This window comes from Mya arenaria, chromosome 17 (assembly GCF_026914265.1).
Source record: "Mya arenaria isolate MELC-2E11 chromosome 17, ASM2691426v1".
Lineage (NCBI taxonomy): Eukaryota > Metazoa > Mollusca > Bivalvia > Myida > Myidae > Mya > Mya arenaria.
In genome coordinates this window covers 23,228,848-23,251,503 of record NC_069138.1, presented here as the reverse complement: position 1 = coordinate 23,251,503, position 22,656 = coordinate 23,228,848, and the positions used below count along the sequence as shown (strand labels likewise).

The following is a 22,656-nucleotide window of genomic DNA, read 5'->3' as shown; positions in this document are numbered from 1 at the left end:
CTCGTCAACTACGTAAATGTTTATTAATATATAATATTAAGTTATAATGCGACAAATTACGACAAGTCATTTATTTGAAGAACGTTTTGCGTGTTATTTTGTTATTATGCGTTTAAAACGTACCATTTTATTGTTAACGCACATATCATACTTGTATTAACTGTACCAGTAGTGTTTACTGAAATAAGTGATTGTTGCATTTTCAAATTCAAGCTGCAACTGTAACCGACCATTTTGACCGTATGAAAGTTGATATTGTGCATGTTCTTGACCCACATTCACTCGTCACAATCAATTTACTTTGATTCCGATGTATAAGCAGGGCAAAATATTATCTTTAGCCAAACTTAGTCGTTTTAAAACAACGTGCAGTGAAATCCAAAGTCTTGCAAATGATAGGTATTTCATGATGAACAATGATCGTATTACCAATGGTAAGAGATTTGTCTATGATGTTTACTTATGTGATACTTTATGCAAGAGAATGTACGTAACTAACATATATCCAAGTTATAATTTCAATATACTGTGTCCTCAAAACAGATGAATTCAAGAAAACTATGAATGCAGAGCTGTTAGAGGATGTTTACCCGCCAGATAAATAAGACGAAATCATACGCAGAATAGCTACTGATATATTTGTTGTTGTAGCTGGGTACGGCAAATCTTCTTTCCTCAGAACAGCTCTACGTTATACAATCAATGGAAGAGTACAAACCGGAGTTTTGTGCAATGATAACTGACCCTACTGATTGGAAGCACATTGAACCAAAGGAGTTAAAACTTGTTTTGTTCAAATGCCCGTTTGGAGAGAGAGAACCAAACAAAGAGAAGACAAGAGCGATGCTGGATATTCTAAATAATGTTCAACTGACGACGAAAGATTCTGAGCATCCACTGGTAGTAATTGTCGTAACAAAATGGGAGATAATGCAAACAGCACTGAAGAGTGTCGATGGCCATCATGTATTACTAGATGAGCCAGTTAAATTGTACAAAAAAAAACAACAGACTAGAATCGGATGCTATTGACGACGGTTTGTCACTTATAAGATTGGGGTGGGGGGTTAAAATCACGGAAAAATATAATGTGAAAAATTAACGTATACTAAACCAGACCGCGGAATCGAAAGGTAACTCAATGAAGACAATGCTAGGTAAGATGTGACCTAATTTATTAAATGTCTATTGTACGTCATAATCGAATCCTTTAAAGCTAACACAAGTCAATGGTTAACTGTTCACTGTTGGTTGTATTTTTATGTTGATTTTTTCGCATGTTCATAAATAAGGCAAAGTTCTAAAATTGGTAGACTTAATCTTTATATTCTTGTTTCTACATTTTATAGATATTACAAAGTCCTTCCGGGAAGATTACAGCACTCCGGTTAGAGAGGAATCTGTGGAGCTTGTTCGAGTGAAAATGAAAGAAAGCAAATTTGTTCTCATAAGTGGTGAACAGAGAGAGACGAATACAGCTGTTGCACTGCGTCTTGCAAACGATTATGATGATAGACGTTTTCTCATTGTTCGAAACACGTCTGCTATTTCAAACATTGATCTGCAAAACATTTCTTTGCTAATGGTAGAAGACATAGCAGGGAAATATAAGTATGATGATGTGAGACTTACAAACTGGCTAGAGACATTTGACTCCTTACTCTCATTGGTGCGAAAAGGAAAACTGAATTTGGTCGCCACAATTGATACTGATAAGATAAAAAGATGTAAAAAAGACCTTGAACAGCATCCGATTTATAGACATGAAGTCCGGGTATTCCCAAATGATTCTATTTTTGTCAAGCAAGAAAAGGGAACGCCATTTCCTTTGGTACCACAACACTTAACTGGTAAGTTTTCAATACAATATGTTAATTAATTATCTTAAATTAATCTAACATCTAACATAAATGCGAAAACAACCACAGAAAATTATTAACAGCAAGGTTGATTGTAATGATCTTGTTCTTGCGTGTCATCAACGAATCATTGGTGTGACTAATGTGGTTTATGATAAAAAAAGTTATATTTCAGGTGCTGTTAATGATTTAGACAATACAGATGATGAGCCAAATGGTCTAACAATGAGGTAATATATTCTTAAAAGTCAGACGTTCTATAAGTATTGTATAAAATGTCTTGATCACATAACCAAAGTACCACATATCGTTATATATGTCATTTAATAAGTTCACAGAATTATTAGTATGCGCCCATTTCATCAATTGAAAATAATGTAGATAACTGTCGGACTATTTCATTGCATACCTTCATATGCTTTTTGTGAACATTGATGGCAATAATACAATGAAAAATACAGGAAAAAGCCCAGTTGTCGAAAAGTAAAAACCTCTTTTTGGGGCACATAATTACCTAGCATTGTTTTCTTTGAGTTCCTTTTTGATCCCGCGGTCTGGTACGTATGCCTAATATTTCCATCGCAAATGCTTAAGAGCATTCGATAACTTAATGGTCTCATTTTTTCAAGCTACTACAATCATTTGGATTAATGTAGATCTGATACTCGGATTAATAAAAAATACATTTCAACGTTAAAATTTTCGTTTAAAAGGTATAAATATAATAATTCAAGGACAAATCTATAAAAACATCCTAAAATGTATTCTAATTTGAATAATACATGTGAAATAAAATTCTTTTAACGACGTCATAAGTTTGTCATAACGTGCAAGTTATGTTTCTAAAAAACAACATGTCGATCTCATAGAACTGATTCATTTTCATTTGTGTTTTATTTGTATCAGTATATACGATATACGCTTCCATACTACATGACCACATCATCAGTATATACGGCATACGCCTCCATACTACATGATTATAACATCCGTATATATAGTTTACGCTTCCATGTTACATGATCACATCTCCAGTATATACGGTATACCACATGAACACATCATGGTCAGCTCGTTTATCGCTGAGCTCTGCTTATGTTTTCCACAGCAAAAGGCGTGATTTCATCATAAACCAACGATGCTTACATTAATTCACATTGTAACGATTGGGAACGATAGCTATTTTGAGAAAAAAAATATTTTATTACAAACAAACAAATGTTATACAAACAGCTAAATGGCCTGCGTTCAGCAGGATTTAAATCACAAATCATCGACAATAGATAGAACTGAAAATTCCGCAAAAATACTATTTTAAACTGTTTCTATTTTTGCGTTTTGATTTTGTTCAGGATGGTTTTGTCGGTTAAGTGCTCTGTTTACTTGACGTTTAAAGCATAAAACGTCTTGCGTTTCAATGATAATAAACAAACTAAAAGATAGAACAGACTATGCAAGAGGGCTGAAATAATAATCCCAAATACATTGAATGTTTGATATATGCAAGGGGACCAGTTTCGGTTTGTACTGGATATTAGTCAGGGTAATGGCCTTTTAGTAAAAACTGTATAACATACACTTATTATATCTGAAATGTAGAATATGTAGTAGTAGTTTCGGTAGTGGAGATAGTTGTGTTGGTAGTGGTTGTGGAAGTAAAGTGGTGTTGGGTTGCAGAAGTTAAGTTACAGTGGTATTCGAGGTAAGATTATGGTGGTAGAGGTTTTGGTGGAGTTATTTGCTTAAGTAAGCCTAATGTGGTTGTGGTTGTAGAAGTAAGGTTATTTTGGCTTGCGGAAGAAAATTTATGGTGGTAGTGGTTTTGGAAGTAGGGTTATGGTGTTAGCAATTGCTTAAGTAAGGCTGTGGTGGCTGTGGTATTAATGGTTGTGGACATACGGCTGTGGTGATAATGGTTGTGGAAGTAAGGCTGTGGTGGTAGTAATTGAAAATTAAAAATATTATGGAAGTGGTTCTTTTAGTGGATGTGGTGGATGAGGTTTTGGAAGTTCTGTTGTGTTGGTAGTGGTTGAATTGGTAATGGTTGTGGAAGTAAGGTTGTGGTGATAGTAATTGTAGAAGTAAAGCGGCTGTGGTACTGGTTGTGAAAGTAAGGTTGTGGTGTTAGTGGTTGTGGAAGAAAAACTTCGGTGGTCGTCGTCGTTGAAGTAAGGCTGTGGTGGTAGAGGTTGTGGAAGTAAGGCTGTTGTGGTACAAGTTGTCGAAATAAGGTTGTGGATGAAATGCATGTGGAAGTAAGGCTGTGGTGGTAGTGGTTGTTGAAGTAAGGCTATGGTGTTAGTGGATGTCGAAGTAAGACTGTGGTAGAAGTGGTTGTTGATGTAAGACTGTGTTAGAAGTGGTTGTTGAAGTAAGAATGTGTTGGACGAGGTTGTACAAGTAAGGTTGTGGTGGTAGTGGCTGTGGAAGTAAGGCTGTGGTAGAAGTGGTTGTTGAAGCAAGACTGTGTTGGAAAGGGTTGTTGAAATAAGGTTGTGGTAGTAGTGATTGTTGAAGTAAGACAGTGTTGGAAGTGGTTGTTGAAGTAAGAATGTGTTGGAAATGGATGTACAAGTAACACTGTGCTGGAAGTGGTTGTGGAAGTAAGGCTGTGAGAGTGTTTGTTGAGGTAAGACTGTGTTGGAAGTGGTTGTTGAGGTAAGGTTGTGGTAGTAGTGGTTGTTGAAGTAAAGCTATGGTGGTAGTGGTTGTTGAAGTAAGGCTTTGGTGGTAGTGGTAGGGGTACTATGGCTGTTGTGGTAGTGGCTGTTGAAGTCAGGTTGTGGTGGTAGTGTTTGTGGATGTGGTTGTTGTGCTAGTGATTGTAGATTTTAGGCTGCGATGGTAGTGGTTGTGAAAGTGAGGATGTGGTTAAAGTGATTCTGGTGGTAGTAGTTGTTGAAATAAGGTACTGATTGTAGTGGTTATTGAGGTGATGTTAAGGTGCTAGTGGTTATGGAAGTAAAGCTGTGGTGGAAGTGGTAGTTGAAATAAGACTGTGTTGTATTGGTTGTGGTGGTAGTGGTTGTGGAAGTTAGGCTGTTTTGGTAGTGGCTGTTGAAGTAATCCTGTTGTGGTAGTGGTTTTGGAAGTAAGGCTGTAGAGGTGGTTGTTGTGGAAATAAGGTTGTGGTGTTATTGACTGTGGTGGTAGTGGTTGTGGTAGTTAGGTTGTTTTGGAAGTGATTGTTTAAGTAATGCAGTAGTGGTAGTGGTTTTGGAAGTAAGGCTGTAGTGGTAGTGGTTTTGGAAGTAAAGCTGTAGTGGTTGTTGTTGTGGAATTTATGTTGTGATGGTAGTGGAAGTGGAAGTGAAGTTATGGTGGTAGAAGTTGTCGAAGTGAGGCTGTTTTGTTAACTGTTCGGGATATATGGTTATGGTGGTATTGGTTGTTGACTTGAGGTTATTGTGGAATTGGTTGAGGAAGTAAGAATATGGTTGAAGTCGTTGTGAAATTAAGGTTATGGTGGTAGTTATGTTGATGTACGGCTGTGGTGTTGTGGTGTTAGTAGACGTAAAGTGGTTATGTTGGCTTAGGTTATGGCAGTAATGTTGATGTGTTAGTGGTTGTGGGATTTGGGTTGTTGTGGTTTAAGTTGTGAAGGTAAGGAAATTTGTTATATAAGGCTGTGTTTTTAGTGGTTGTGGAAGTGAGGTTATGGTGGTAGTCGTTGAAGTACGGCTGTTGTTGTGGAAGTAAGATTATGCTGGGAGTGGTTTAGGAATGATGTTTTGGTGAAAGTAGTTGTTTCAGGATAGTGGTTGCGGTTGAAGTGGATGTTGAACGAAGGCTGCTGTTGTGGTAGCGGTTAGTGTGATGTTAAATGATGCAGTTAGGCTGTGGTGAAAGTGGTAGTGATTGTGCAAATAGTGTTGTACTTGTTGTTGCTGTGGTTGTGGTCGTAAGGCTGGTGTGGATGCGGAATAACGTTATGGTGGTGATGGTAGTATTAATAAGGGCGTCGTGGTTGCCAACGTATTGGTTGTGTACATAAGGCTGTGGAAGTAGTGGTTGTGGAATTAATGCTTCGTGTGTGCGTGTGCGTGTGTGCGTGTTTGTGTTTATGTGTGTGTGTGTGCGTGCGTGCGTGCGTGAGCGCGCGAGCGAGTGTGTGTGTGTGTGTGTGTGTGCGTGCGTTCGTGCGTTTGTTTGTGTGTGTGTGTGTGCGTTTGCGCTTATATCCTTTGGAGGTTAATCATATGAGTACACAGCAACCTTCCGAGGCACAATTTACTTCCGAGGTTAATTGTCCCGTTACCTCGGAAGTTTAAACCTCTGAACAGCGTTATAATGTGCACCAGACTCTCCTGGTTAAATATGAAGATTACCTCTAAATAACGTTGTATAGTGTGTCGTGTGTTTGAGTGTGCTTGCACACATTGACATACGAAAACAGGGCGCGGAAAAAGTTTAAAGTCGGGCATGCGCATTGGCTCTCCGTTTCGCTGCGCATGCCTAGTCCGCCCCCGCGGGCACCTGTTTAATTCGCGCATTGGGCATGCGCACTACCATCGACACCTCACGTGGTGTGGGAACAACATGGCGGCTTGCCGAGGTAAGTTGTGTATTATCGATTCTAATGATGGCGGACAGTTTTTCTGCTGTAGGATTTTTGCAAATTGGTTGGATTTTGAAGTGTGTACGTATCAATTCTATTGTAATACCTTTTTATGGAAAGTAATGGATGTCGGAGAACACTTCAACATCGTTCTGTACCATTGTTTTAAGACTGTTTCGTAACACAGCACATGACATTAGTCATTTTAGAATGACTATACATGGCACATACCTGTACTGTATAATGATATATCATATATATATACACTTTATAGTAAGGTTTTTAACGGTGTTTAGTACGTGCTTATGTGGTGGTTAAAGGAGATAATAGTGTGTGAAAACTGGCTCTCTCAATATCGAAAACATGCAACAGATGCGAGGTGCCTGATCATGCAGTTAGAACTCAAGAACTGACATTTTGTGGTTTACCAGTAGGCAAGAATTAGCAGTCGTGAAAATCATACTTTTGAATTCTTATAGTTTTGCTTGGCATCAAATTTTTTAACAAGCACTGCTATTTAAAATTCAGAATTTGAGCAAGCCCGAAAGTAGTCCAAATAATTGTACGTTGACGGATTTTTTTTAGATTTTTGATATGGCAAATCCTTCACGTACAAATTGTTTAGTATCAAAAGTGGGTAGTTGTTCCGATCAGGATTCGGGGTTAAAGCATATAGCGTCTATACAATATAATAACAAGAAATATTACCAGATAATGTTATTTTATATTAGTTCCGTACGCATACAAAAAAAATATCCAACTTGTAATTATGAGTTTGACGGCTTTTCTTCATTTCATTCTGTCAAAACATAACGATATATACATGAAGGGCACCTGCAAGGCTTTTAAATCGCTTGGAACATTTCGGCCATGGCCAACTTGTTACGATTGTATAACGAGGTCTATCTCGAAGTTTTGTCGTAGGAGGCCGAGTTATTACGATTGTATCAAGTTGTTCCCCTTCGCATAATTGTTATCTGTGTCAGTCAACTTTCATTTTATTGGAAAGGTAAACAACTTGTTTTAATGCATTAAATGCTTGTTTAGTGCAAAATAATATTTCACTTACATGGCAAAATATGAATTTAACTCTTTATGATCAATTTCAACCATAAAATTCTTTACTTAAAACAATTTCAATATTTTTAAAACACCCCCGTTTTTGGCACATTCCCGTTTAGACGTTAGGGATTGGAAGAATCCCTTATGACACGTCTATTATTTTAGACTAGCCCGAAAGACATTTTACCAGTGCAGGGCTGCAGGGCTTGTGCTTATATTGACCACTATAATTATACATTGACAGTATCTGTCAATGTATAATTATAGTGGTCAATATTTAATATTGACCACTATAATTATACATTGACAGTGATATATTTTACGATTTTTGATATGGCAAATCATTCACGTACAAGTTATTTTGTATCGAATGTGGGTAGTTATTCCGATTGCATCTATAAAATATCTTAAAAACAAGAAATATTACCAGATAATGTTACTTAAATAATAGTTCCGTACACAAAAAAAAACAAATATCCAACAAATTATTATGAGTTTGATGCATGTTTCTTCATTTCATACTGTCAAAACATAACAATATACAATACATGAATGACACCTGCAAGGCTGTGGTTCACAGTTTAACAACAATTGGAACACTTCAGCCATGGCCGAGTTGTAACGATTGTATATAAGAGGTCTTTCTCGAAGCTTGCCGAAGATGGTCAAGTTTTAAGCTTGGTACAATTGTTGTCTGTGTCGGTCAAGTTTCGTTTTGTTGGAAAGGTAAATCCTTTGTTTTAATGCATCTAATGCTTGTTTTGTGCAAAATATCTTTGCACTTGCACTGTAAAATATGAATATAAACCTTTATTATCTATTTCAAACCTAAAATGCTTCTCTAAATACAATTTCAATATTTTTCAAAACCCCCGTTTTTGCACAAACCCGTATATAAGTTATGGATCGGAAGAATCCCATATAACATGTCTATTATTTTAGACTAGGCAAGAATCTGCATGTGCAGCCACAATCGATGCAGTATGATTTGTATATATATACATTGACAACACAAACATCAACAGAATAAATGCCCCAGATTTGAGTAAAACAAAAATTAATATCAATTTATTTCCTAAATCATGGTCTTAAATGTGCGGCAACATGGGCATGTTGTTTAAGTCAGAAGTCATTTTTACAGTCATTGTTGGAGTATTAAAGTTTTATTGCATAACTGATCTGATTAAATTTATTGCCTTTGTTTTAAAAAGGATGAATTCAGGTGTGAAATATAGAATATAAGTATATTATTGCATAATACTAATACAGTTAAATGGAAACTATAAGCTTTCACTGATCTTTATCGTAATGTGAAAGCAAAAGTAAGATGTTAAAAGGCTGCCAAACCATGTTTTCAAATTTGTCTTTCTGTTAATCTTTGAAATTTAAATGGCTGTAACACAATTGTTTATTTTCAAATAAAAACGATCCTATTATTGATTGTAAAAAGACCCATCCATTTCAGAAGATGTCGAAATATCGGAAGAATGAGAGCATGTGTTTCTTTTTCATATTTTCCACAGCAGTGGTCGAAATTAGCACAAGCCCGCAAGCCCTGCACTGGTAAAATGTCTTCCAGGCTTGCTCAAATTCTGAATTTTATATAGCAGGGCTTGTTCAAAAACATGATTCCATGCAATAGTATAAGAATTCGGGCTTGTTTATCCGAAAGTCTAATTTCAATGACTGCCACAGTAATAGCAGATCGAGATAGGACTCAGTACACATCCATGTACTCCTCATTTCTTTTGGAACTTTCAGGCCTTATGATATATGGATTTTGTCCAAGTGGCCTTTGGTTAAAAATGCTATTTCACAGACTGACTTCAGAAAACCTTCATTAGTAACTCTTGCCCGTTTTTTTAAATGCATGCTGTTTTGACAACATCTAGTTAATATGTTTATGGGAAAAGTAGATTCACGAAATTATTTAGACTACATTGATTCATTATGACTTACTTATTTGATAATGAGATAAGCTAGGGTCTAATTATGCAAACACATTGTCTGCTCATAAAGCACCAATCACACAGGGCAGTATTGGGAGCTATGCTAAAAAGCCTAGATGAAACACTTTGATACACAGCATTGATTAAGCATGTCATTTGTGTAAACCCAGATGGTTATGTCATTAACTGGCGCGAGAAGTAAGTGGATTGAATAGTGGCTCAGTCTGCGAAATAACCCATGTGCCCGATGCCCGGGGCAAGTAAAAATCCCGCCGGGCAAGTAAAAAATCGTATTTGCTTGCCCGATCGGGCAAGTGAAAAAAGAGAACGAAATCGTTTATCCGAAAATCAACAAACAAAGTAAATACTCTAAATTTGATGACGTATTACTCGACTTTGTAAAAGTCGCTAAATTTGATGACGTTTTACGCGGTCTGTATCGACTGGTACACTTACTCCGCAGTCCGAATCAATAGACGCTTATAACTATGCGTATAAAATTGAAAGCCGATTGGACGCTTGATTTAAACCAGTCCGATGCAAGCGTTTCAAAGACAATTCTGATGTGATCTTTGCTTATATTATATTTGAAATTTATTCGGGCAAGTGAAAATTGGTCCGGGCAAGTTAAAATTGCCAGGGAGATGCCCGAAAGGGCAAGTTCATCTGAAAAGTTATTTCGCAGACTGGTGGCTGTTTACATCAGACTGTTGTTGATATGTTGTCATTGTTCCAGCCTCATTTTATTGCAATTGCAGATGTTTTTGGCCAGAATCAACGCCCTTGCAGAAAAAAGCCAACCAAAACTACCTTCAGACAAACACGGCTGAAATTGAGCTGAATTTGTGCTATATGCAGTATATCGATCAATACATAGGTATGATTTTGTCGTGATACATTAGCAGCATATTTGTGAACTTAGTCAGGGAATTGAATTTAGAAAAAAATACTGCTCACCCCTTTGTGTTTGTTAGAAAAATGTATGTACTTAAAAACAACAACAATGTTTTCTGTGTCATAATCAAAGCATAAGGTTTGTAAAAACAAAAAATGTTTTGAGTAGGTCTGATATGCAGTCTGCACAAAATATCTTGCCGATGTTCTCATCATTGTCTGTATTGAAGTCTAATTCTAGGTGGAGTTTCGTCTCCCATTGAGTAACAGTTTCTTTGGACAGTTTGTTAATTTTGGCTGCTATGTCGGATTATTTTGATCATCACCATCGGCCTTCGTAGATATTAAATATCAATGCATAAAAAACTTTAAAAATATTATTGCTTTTCATGATGATGGACTGTGCCTCAAAATTGATATAAGTCAAATACTGCCGTCTAGAATCTGAGCACGAAATAACAGTCTACAACGTGTGAGTTGTGTATACGTCATCATTTTGTGTGTTTACAAGAAATGGAAAGTAAACAAATTGAAAGTTGCTCTTTCAAGAGTTTTCACTTGCATTTTTATACCCCCGACAAACGAAGTTTGAAGGGGGTATATTGGAGTCACCCTGTGGTCGGTTTGTCGGTCGGTCCGTTGCAATTTACCTTGTCTGGAGTATAACTTAAAAACTACTGGATATATAAATATTGCCCTTTATTTGTTGTTTTTTGCTGTCATTTTTTTTTGTCTTTGTTTTTTTTTGGAGGTAAACTATACATTGCAAAAAGGAGACTCTAGACAAGTACACTTTTGATAGGCCAAAAAAGAACACTTTTTTAACATTCCATCTAGAAAAAGCAATCAAAGTAAATGTGAATTTAAAATTTGGTGGCATGGCACAATATTTATCTCAGGTTTTACGATAAGTATCTCTTCTCCTTAAAGTCCCCCCACTTCTCCCTAATTTGACTGGTGGGAGAAGTGACTTCTCCCTAAAAATTCAGCCTTGTGAGAGCCCTGGTGATAACAACCCGAGATGGTAAAGAAAGTGTCTGAAGTGAAAATGAACAAGAAAGAAGAATTAAGAGCAATCGGTCGGGATATCAGACAACGCGAAAACTTTTTTTTCTTCACAGGACATTGCGACAGGTAAACACTGAAAGTTTACCTGTCGCACCAAATTTTTACCTGTCGCAATGTTACAAACAGTATTCAGTTACATCAGCCTAAACCTTGATTTTAAGCCTCTTTTTAAATAAGTTTTGTAACTCCCCATTATAGCAGGTTTAGATCTACTTGGTTAGATGTGTACTATTATAAATTACAAAAAAGAAGCTAAACATCAGGTCAAAAAAATCAATATTTCGGATCTTAAGTCATTATTTTTTCCTCCCAAAAAAACTCATATCCGGTTCGTCTACCCATGGAGCAGCCAGATCTTACTCTTTTAATTCATCTTTAAATTAAAGATACAGTACAGTTAAAAAATATAACGAATTTTACTACAATTCAAACTCAGACACAACAAAAGTAGAGTTCTTGTTATTGGCAATGTTAAACAGAGCGGAAAGAGTGTCAGCTCGGTATATTCATCATATTTAAATTAACACGATTGCCGGGAACCACTTTGCCGAAAAAAATACATACAGAATTTAGCAAGGTCCGAACATTTCCGTAAAATTCCGTCTATTAAAAAGTAGTAGAGTACGAACTGAAATCGTAACCTTACGTGTTTTTTCGGCTTTTACGGAAACATGTGCAAAACGGGGTTTACAAATAGTGATACACGGATTTACAGGCTGAATAGTCATGATATAATAGTTACAAATAACTCTGACCATTTATTTAGAAACTGAAAGTAAATTTTCCGAAAATTAAACGGTGCTGACTGTAATTTTTCACCGGACATTGTGACCGACCAAAACAAAAGTTCCGTCGGTCAAAATGGAAATATACCGGACATGTCCGACTGTCCGACGGACATTCGCATTGTCTGGGATATTACTACAATGTGTGCATGAACATGCATGTACTTTGATATCAATACAATGCATTGTTTTCCCATTTAAGAAAGCACCATGTTTTTGGCCCACCCTGCCCTTTTTAATTCCTGGCTAAAACACTATTTACTGGTTCCAGGTAATGGAGTGTTTGCTAGGCAAGAGCTCTTGAAGGGGCAGTTTATTCTCGAGTACAGAGGAGAACTATGTAAACAGCAGTCTGATGGTGATGAAATGTTCAAATACCATTTCAGACATAACAACAAGGAATACTGGTATGTATATATAGTTTTTGTGTAAGCTATAATTTTTGTATTTTGTATATCTTGTCGTGTCTGGGCGGTAATTTTGGGTTAAAATTCAGCTCTATTCCCAGTGCAAAAAACATACATTTTTCCCATGACTGGAAAATATGTGTGGTTTAAAATATTAAGCCATGTCGGGTGCATTCTCCAAACAAAAAAAACATTATCAAAGTCAATAGTTTTCTTGGTTTCAATATTTTAAACTGAAGCATTGTTGTTCACAAAATAAAAAAAAATATAATGACACCCAAAGTGGTGAAAAAAACACATAGGAACATTAAACACATTATTATTATTATTATTTACCAGACTTCTCAAGCACTTTTTTCATGTACATTAACACGTTCAAAAGTACTGTACAGAATTACTAGAATGTTACAATATTTAAAAAGATAAAAATAAAAATATTTAAAAAATTAAAACATCAATATTACTCAAGTCACAGAATTAATTCAAATGTAAAATAAGAGTTAAAAAGACACACATAAAAATAAGATACAGATAAGACTCAAGACTCTAAAGCGACAAGGTTATCAAAGTAATTAGTCCAGATAAAACTTCTTAAAAAAGTGAGTTTTAAGTGCTCTTTTAAACACTGGCAGAGTTTCACAGCTTCTAAGTGTTCTAGGTAGGGCATTCCAGAGTTTAGGGGCTGCCGTCATGAATGCACGATCACCATAAGTCACAGTCCTACTACGCGGTACAACCAGTGTTAAACAATCATTTTGGGACCTAAGTTGTCTGGATGGGATATACATGTCTAGCATGTTGCGTATGTATGTAGGGGCCTGTCCGTGAAGCGCTTTAAACACAGTAGTGAGGATTTTGTACTCAACTCGGATGTGCACCGGAAGCCAATGTAGTTCCTTTAACACAGGGGTTATGTGGCTGTTACGTGGTGTCCTGGTGATAACCCGAGCAGCCGTATTTTGAACATTTTGGAGTTTATTGAGAACGTACTTTGGAGATCCACAAAGCAGCGAATTACAATAATCCAGCCTTGATGTCACTAACGTGTTTATCAGGGTTCTGGTTGAGTCAACGGTCAGGTATTTCCGAATTTGACCTATAGGGACATTAAACACATAGGGACATTTGTCATAATACATTTCCTTTCTTTGTAGTAATGTTATGTTTCAATTGTTTTAATAGCATCGATGCCTCAAAAGACACGTGTCTGGCATGCATGGTCAACGACTTGGACCGATACACAAAGCCTAATTGCAAAATGGTTAAAGTTGTTGATGACAGACATCAACCAAGACTCTGTCTGTATGCAACTGAAATGATCAGCAAAGACACTGAATTGAGGTACGATTATGGTGTTGCTGATGTACCTTGGAGAAAGCGAAAGGTAAATAAAATGTTTTAATTTTCTCTTCTTTTTAATTGAAGTCAAAATACTGAATGCATTGTACTCAAACTCTGTTGGATGTTAAATAAAGTCTGACGGGTATTGCATCTCACTTGGGTAAAATTTGTATTATTGATTTCCCCTATTGATACCCCAATTTGGTGTGAGCTTTATGACGTCACAAATTTTAATAATAGACCATCATACAACCTCAACCTCTAGTTTCGTTAAGTTTTGAATTATTTCTTTCATTGCTTGTTTTTATGAATTATTCCCTTTAAAACCTATAAAAACTTACGGATATATACTACTATTTTGTCTTGATTGAAATGTAAGTTATAATTTATTACATAGCCTATGGTGTAGATACAGACATGACTTAATCAATAATTGAATTCCTTGTAAATGAAATTGTTTTATTAGCAAGGTGCACACAATCAAAGCTATTTCATTCAAATGGACTTAACTTGAATCCAGACAACTATCGGCAACTTTATGATAGTAAGTTGAATCATAATGTTGACATCAATGTCTCTGCATTTACAAACTTGTATACCATATTTTGCAGAAAAATGATGTCAAGCCTGTGGTTTTTGAACAATTCAGTAATATCGAGATGTTCTTTGTTAATTGTTTTTGTTATTTGCATGGTTTTTCTGAATATGCAAAATTGAGAACTACATATTCAGTGTACATGAAAAGTCTTTTAGCGTTCAAAAATATTGATTATTAAAACATTTGGTACTTACTGTTTCTAAGAAGCATGTACATGGGATTTAATGTTTAATAAAAAAAAATCATATTGCCTTAAAAAATTTAAAGCAAACAATTCTTTTTGTATTATTAAATACAGAGAGACAATTTTTTTCTGTCGTAGTTCGAATTTACACATGACATATGATATATAAAAGCCTGGCAATGTCATGTTCTCTGACTCATTTCATGTACACTGTATTTGCCTTACATTATTTTATTTTCCAATTTCATCTAAAAGTTATATGACTTAATTTTCCGCCCAACCATTTGAATATTCATAATTTTGTTCTCCATTTGAACAAGATTACGGAAAGCCCTGTCCTACTATTGCCGTAAAAATCCACAAAGTAATAAAAAAATCTCAATAGTTTTTTTACTTTTTCAGTCTGTGTCTTGTTTTTTTGTTTGTTAGAATTTTGTGTTTAAAAGTTGTTCATCAGAACGTTTGTGGGAATCTTAAAACTGTTGAAATGAATAGTTTTTTCCATAATTAATTCATTATGTGATTGGCCTTTGTCAAGACCACACAATCATCTATACTGCAATTCATCATTATGTAAAATTACCTCCAGCTCATTTATCCTTAGTGTGTTAGAATTGTACCTCAGAAGGTTTGTCATAATTTTAAATTGTAAAATGATTTTATGGTGCTTGATTTACATGGTTGTGTGCTGAAGACAGATACTTTTATGATATCTCATAAATGATTATGAATCCCAATTGGGCTAATTAAAATCATCCGTGTGTCCTTTGTCCCTCCCAGTTGTGTCTGGACTGTTATGAAGTCATCTATGGACTGATTTTAAAATACTTTTGCAAATGTGTTATGCATACAAAGACGTTATGTTGTGTGCAAGGCCAATGTCCTTACCTCCAAAGTCAAAATTACACTATATAACCCGGACTGTATCCTCTTCATGTATAGACAGTTCTCAAAGTAACTTGCTGTTTTGCATACAAAGATGACATTCCACTTGCAGGACCCGTGTCCCTACCTCAAAGGTCACACTTATGGTTTGATTTCTATGGAATGCTGCGTTTAATGACATAGAGTATATCTGTTCATGTCCGAACTCTATCTTTCACATGTATGGAAATTTTGAAATTATTTGGCACACATGTTTAGTATACTTTAGGCATGTGTTACGTGCAAGGTTTGTGTTCTTACCTCCAGGGTCAAAGTCACACTTTGTGTTTGATCATTATAGATTGTTCAATATACATACCGTACATTGAGTATAGGTGGTCATATCCAGGCTGTAACCTTTTGATGTTTGGACAGATTTTAAAATAACTTTGCACATCTGTAAACCACATAAAGACAGCCTTTAAGACCTGTTTCCCTTTGTAAAAGATCCAGGTCACACTTGTCCATGTTTTATTACCTCACAAAGTATGCCAAAAGTTTTTAAATAATGGTGTGTTGCTGTGTGATAAATGACTGTATATAACTTAAAATTTTAAAATGACCTTACAACTCCTGAAACCCTGTCTTTGAACATAAGACAAATACTTCTCATGGCATTGTGACATGGCAGATGTGCGCGTGGTATAGAATTTTGATACATTTCAGATGCTGTTAAAGATGGTCATACAGCTGCAGATACTACAGAGGTCACAGAAACATCTGAAGATGCCCTCAGTGAATCAGCAGAAGTCTTGGAACATGCTTATCATGGTAAACTTGAGTGCTAATTAGTTTATACTAATTGATTTAAGCCTGATTGTGTAAAAGCTAACAGCTTATTTTAAACACACTCCAGTCGGTTTCCTTGGTCAAAATCACCAGTACTGAGTGTAAATATGAGAGGAAAATAGAACATTTTCCTCACTGGGGATCAAACCTAGCACCTCTTGGCTGCGATGCGGACACTATAACTCTGAGCCATCCTTACATTAATTGTGTTTATGATCTGAAACAGGTACATACATGTTTCTGTTGCATCTAGACAAGCATCGACTTTAAAGTACCTCATGATGTATGCTAAAAGTTTGTAATGAATTGTGTGTGTGTGTGTGTGTGTGTGTGTGTGTGTGTGTGTTGGAGTCAAACCTCAGAAAGTTTGTTAAGCTTAATTCAGTAAAACTTATGCTTGTTCTCAATCAACAGATTTATTCAGTCTGGGTTATTTAATCACTCATTGGGTGTCACCTTGGGGGACATTGTTTCTCGGAATGACAAACACATGCTGATTTATACATCTAGATCTTGTATGTTCGTAATTTGGCGATGTAAGCATCTAGTTTAATTGTTAATAATTGCTTGTGTTATTTTTGTACTTGAATACCAGTATATATGTGTGAAGCTTTTAGCTTTAATGAGTTTGTAACAGAATACAATCAACTCAACTGTGTGTTTCAGATGCTGTAGGGAACAGTGGGACAGTTGCCCCATCCACAGTTGTCTCTGAACATGCTAAAGGGCCGCCTCAAGGTAAATTGAATACAAAAACCAACTTTCTTTACATAGTTATTTCTCGCTGGTGACCACAATCTGTTGATGTTAATTACTTAAGACTATTTTTCTGTGATGAGGTACCTCATAAAGTAGACATAATGCTTGTAAAGATGAACATGGAATATGTGTGTGTGTGTGTGTTGCTTACAAATGTTAGATATCTTGTCATCTATTAAAATCAGGCTTATTATACTCTTTAACATGTATTTGGACAAAGTATGCGTAAAAATATTGGTGAAATGTGTGTGTTGAAATGAAGAACCTCTGTGTGAATTGGGTCATCTTGTGTCGGAAAACTTAATTGTTAGGTCAAATAAGAAATAGCCTATTTATACCGTCTTAACCATTTTTTTACCTTTCTTAAACATGGTGAGATTGCTTCCCTGTACAAGTTCTTGGACAACTCTTATACTTGTTTAACATAATTGAATTGATCATCAGATTGGCAGATGTTTAAACCATACAGATGTAATTCAATCATACTTCATTTGAAAGTTTTCAAAAGACATATTTCTATGTTTTATTACCTCACAGAATATGCCAACAGCTTGAAACTAATGGTGTGTTACCGTTTGTCAAAATTGTAGCTCTGAGTGCTTGTATGGTAACTTAAAACTAAACTTACATCTCCTGAAACCTATGTTTGTGAACATAAGACAAATACTTTAAATACTATCTCACGGCATTGTGACATGGCAGATGTGCGCGTGGTATAGAATTTTGATACATTTCAGATGCTGTTAAAGATGGTCATACAGCTGCAGATACTACAGAGGTCACAGAAACATCTGAAGATGCCCTCAGTGAATCAGCAGAAGTCTTGGAACATGCTTATCATGGTAAACTTGAGTGCTCATTAGTTTATACTACTTTATTTAAGCCCGATTGTGTAAAGCTAACAGCTAATTTTAAACACACTCCAGTCGGTTTCCTTAGTCAAATTCAGTACTAAGACAGTGTACATATGAGTGGAAACTAGAACATTTTCTGAGCGGGAATCAAACCTAGTGCTCACCTCTTGGTTGTGAGGAGGACACTCTACCTCTGAGCCATCCTGACATTAATTGATCTTATGACTGAAACAGGTACATTCTTTTTTCTGTTGCACCTAGACCAGCACAGTCTTTAAAGTACCTCATGATGTATACTAAAAGTTTGTAATGGAATGTGTGTGTTGAAGTTAAACCTCAGAATGTTTTTTAAGCTTTATTTAGTAAAACTTATTCTTGTTCTTAAATTATTAGATTCATAGAGTCTGGGTTATTTTGTCACTTATTTGGTGTCACCTCAGGGACATTATTTCTCAGAACAACAAACAATTGTTGATTTATACATCCAGATATTGTATGTTTGTTATTTAGTGATGTAAGCATCTAGTTAGTTTATAATTGCATGTGCTATTTTTATGCCCCCCGAAGGTGGGCATATTAAATTGCATCGTCAGTCTGTCTGTCCGTCCGTCCGGCTCCGTAACTTTCCCTTGTATGGACAGATTTTAAAATAACTTGCCACATGTGTTCCACATACCAAGACGACGTGTGGCGTGCAAGACTCGTGTCCCTACCTCAAAAGTCAAGGTCACACTTAGTGTTTATTCACAATGGAGTGCTGCATATAAGGACATAGAGTATAGGTTGTCGTGTTCGGGCTGTAACTTTCTCTTGTATGGACAGATTTTAAAATAACTTGCCACATGTGTTCAACATACCAAGACAACGTGTCACGTGCAAGACCCGTGTCCCTACCTCAAAGGTCAAGGTCACACTTAGTGTTTATTCACAATGGAGTGCTGCATATAAGGACATAGAGTATAGGTTGCCGTGTCTGGGCTGTAACTTTCTCTTGTATGGACAGATTTTAAAATAACTTGCCACATGTGTTCAACATACCAAGACGACATGTCGCATGCAAGACCCGTGTCCCTACCTCAAAGGTCAAGGTCACACTTAGTGTTTATTCACAATGGAGTGCTGCATATAAGGACATAGAGTATAGGTTGTCGTGTCCGGGCTGTAACTTGCCCTTGTATGGACAGATTTTAAAATAACTTGCCACATGTGTTCCACATACCAAGACGACGTGTCGCGTGCAAGACCCGTGTCCCTACCTCAAAGGTCAAGGTCACACTTAGTGTTTATTCACAATGGAGTGCTGCATATAAGGACATAGAGTATTGGTTGTCGTGTCCGGGCTGTTACTTTCCCTTGTATGGACAGATTTTAAAATCACTTGCTACATGTGTTCCACATACGAAGACGACGTGTCGTGTGCAAGACCCGTGTCCCTACCTCTAAGGTGAAAGATACACAAGTGTTTATTCACAAGGGAATTCTGAATATAAGGACATAACAGTGTAGGTTGTCAAGTATGGGTGGTATTTTTTATGCCCCCACAAAGTGGCGGCATATAGGGTTGCCCTTGTCCGTACGTACGTACGTACGTACGTCCCGAAGATTGTTTCCGATCTAATTCTTGAAAACCGTTTGTCCAATCCTCACCAAACTTTAAACACATGTTTGTGACCATAATATCTTGATCAAGTTCGATAGTCATGGAAATCGCTTTAGTCATTTAGGAGTTACGGCCCTTTTTTGCCAAAAATTCCCGAAGATTGTTTCCGATCTAATTCTTGAAAACCGTTTGTCCAATCCTCACCAAACTTTAAACACATGTTTGTGACCACAATATCTTGATCAAGTTCGATAGTCATGGAAATCGCTTTAGTCATTTAGGAGTTACGGCCCTTTTTTGCCAAAAATACTTCAAAAATATATGTTTCCAATCTAATTCTTGAAAAGTATGTGTCCAATCCTCACCAAGCTTTACATACATGATTGTGACCATAATATCTTGATCAAGTTCGATAGCCATGGAAATCGCTTTTGTTATTTAGGAGTTACGGCCCTTTATTTGCAAAAAAAGACTTGAAAAATACGTCCCGAAGATTGTTTCCGATCTAATTCTTGAAAACTGTTTGTCCAATCCTCACCAAACTTTTAACACATGTTTGTGACCATAATATCTTGATCAAGTTCGATAGCCATGGAAATCGCTTTAATCATTTAGGAGTTAGGGCCCTCAGATTATCCTGAATAATCATTATGGCTTATTTTCTGTGACAAAAAATCGAAGTGGGGGCATCCGTGTCCTATGGACACATTTCTAGTTTATGTTCAGAGGCAATTTAAAATAACTTGCCATATGTATAACTTTTCATGTACTGTCTGACCTTGTTCGTAGGTCAATATCACATTCGGGGGCATTCGTCACATACTGTGACAGCTCTTGTTTATACCTGAATATCAGTATATTTTTGTGAAGTTTTAAGCTTTAATGAGTTTGTAACAGTTTACATTCAACTTAAATTTGTGTTTCAGATGCTGTAGAAATCAGAGGGATAGTTTACCATCCACAGTTGTCTCTGAACATGCTGAAGGGCCGCCTCAAGGTAAATTGAATACGAAACCAACTTTCTTTGAGTAATTATTTGTCGCTGGTGATCACAGTCTGTTCATGTTCATAACTTAAAGACTTTTTCTGTCAAAAGGTACCTCATAAAGTAGACACAATGCTTATTAAGATATACCTCGGAATGTGTGTGTTTGTGTGTGTGTGTGTTCCTTACAAAATGTTATAAATTTTAAAATACCATCAGCTATACTGCGGTTTGATTACCTCACAAAGTATGCTAAAAGCTTCTCAAGATTTGTGTATTGCTCACTTGTTGTGTGTTCAACTTGTACCTCAGAATGTTTGTATGTAACTTAAAATTGATTTTAGGACATCTGACATATGTTTGTGTACATACAATCCTATCAGTTTTAGCATGTCTGTTTTTCAAAGAAAATATCACCATGGTGCCTGGTCAGCGGGGGAGTGAAAAATCTTCAAATAAAGTTACAACTCTTTGGGCAATCATGGCCCTCTTGTTAACATATTAGCATATTTTCTTGGTTGAAACATTGATAATCATTTCATAATGAACAAAGGGAATGAAAACCAGGCAATATCTGAAGAGAATGATGAAGTTGATTCTGTAAAAGTGAAATGACCATGGAGAAAAAATAATGGAATTCAAGATCGAGATTAAATGTATAAGGTAACCGGAAAGGTCTTGTTTCCTTCACCGGTCAAACCTGAATGTGTCTGTTTTAAAAGCTTGTCAGAAAGACATACATCATTACATGTATCCCTGATACAGAATGAACCCACAACTGTTTGAGTGAGATACCTGCACATAGACTAGATAATTAACCTTGCTCTCAAGGAATCTTGTTTTGTCATTTCATTTTATTGATTAAGGATGTGTTCAGTGCACATATTATGAATAATGTTAGTTTCTTTCATGTACTACTATAAACAATAAAAACACTGGTGACTGCTTTGCCAATGGAAAGGGCTACAACAGACACCTTTCCATGGAGTTGTGAAACACTTCTACATCAGCTAGGTGACTTGTGCTAAACTTTACCTATCCGGTATATAAAACAATGCTATGTACCGTAAGCATACTTAGTAATCTTAAGCAATTGTTTGCAGGACATGTTTTTCTATTTTTGTACATTTCTTTTTGCAGCAATGTTCAAGATTTGACCCAGGAGCAGCTACAGGATATGGTTGATCAGAGTGAGAGGCATCTGCGGAAAATTTTTGGAGGATATATTCTCTGCGAGAGACATATTGCATTCAAGCAGGAAGGAAGAAGCAAAAGTAAGGCATTTATGAGCTCAAACAATTTCAGGAATAAATGCACTGTACTTTTATGGGTAATGTATGAACTTTAGGCCACACCAAATATTTGTTTATTTGTTCGATTGTGACCAAGAAAAGTTGAAGCAAGGAGCGGGAGCAACAAAATTCATATTTCCCATTTCTTTCACAACCAGGAGTTGACAAAGCTGATTTTTTTAATCGTATAATGCCATAAATACATTCTTGAATTTTCCCTCCTATTAAAATACAAGTTAAAATAAAGAACAAACAACACAAAAAGTATGCACATTATTATTCCTTGTATTTTAATATCTTTTACACCCAAACACCAGTAGAGTAAAATAACTTTTTGCATTAAAACCTTATCGTTTGAATGAGGAAACCAGAATTCTTATACTTCTGCTTGGCAATACAATTTTAAACAAGCCCTGCTGTATAAAACCCAGGATCTAAGCCAGCCCGGAACGTATTTTACGAGTGCGGCGCTTGTAGGCTTGTGCTAATTTCAACCACAAGTGAACAATATGCTTGGTCCAAAATGGTCAGCAAACAGTACCATTAACCCTACAGAATTATCAGGAGCTCTGCACTTGTAATTCAACTTTTTATGGTATTCTGCATCATAATGTTGTTTGGAAATATGGTGTTCATTATTCAACAATATTTATATATAGAGTGAGATTTCCAAAATTACTAGAAAACTGGCACCAGTTTTTTAGAATGACTATTTAATGCTATTACAGTTCTGTTTGCCCATGACTTC

The 22,656-nt window shown here is 36.1% G+C and overlaps 2 long non-coding RNA genes across 3 annotated transcripts; both read left to right on the top strand.

The window, feature by feature from the left end:
- Positions 1–6,027: 6,027 nt before the first annotated feature.
- LOC128224839 (uncharacterized) lies at positions 6,028–12,582 on the top strand. Of its 2 annotated transcripts, none has more exons than XR_008259552.1 (3): positions 6,028–6,414; positions 10,187–10,305; positions 12,447–12,582. It is a non-coding gene; the product is annotated as an uncharacterized LOC128224839 (long non-coding RNA). The 2 variants fall into 2 exon arrangements; XR_008259553.1 differs by lacking the exon at positions 6,028–6,414 and adding an exon at positions 8,061–8,205.
- A 1,187-nt stretch (positions 12,583–13,769) lies between these two features.
- Positions 13,770–21,827, top strand: LOC128224838 (uncharacterized). The gene is made up of 6 exons (XR_008259551.1): positions 13,770–13,966; positions 16,296–16,400; positions 17,085–17,156; positions 17,915–18,019; positions 20,558–20,628; positions 21,757–21,827. It is a non-coding gene; the product is annotated as an uncharacterized LOC128224838 (long non-coding RNA).
- The last annotated feature ends 829 nt before the right edge of the window (positions 21,828–22,656 follow it).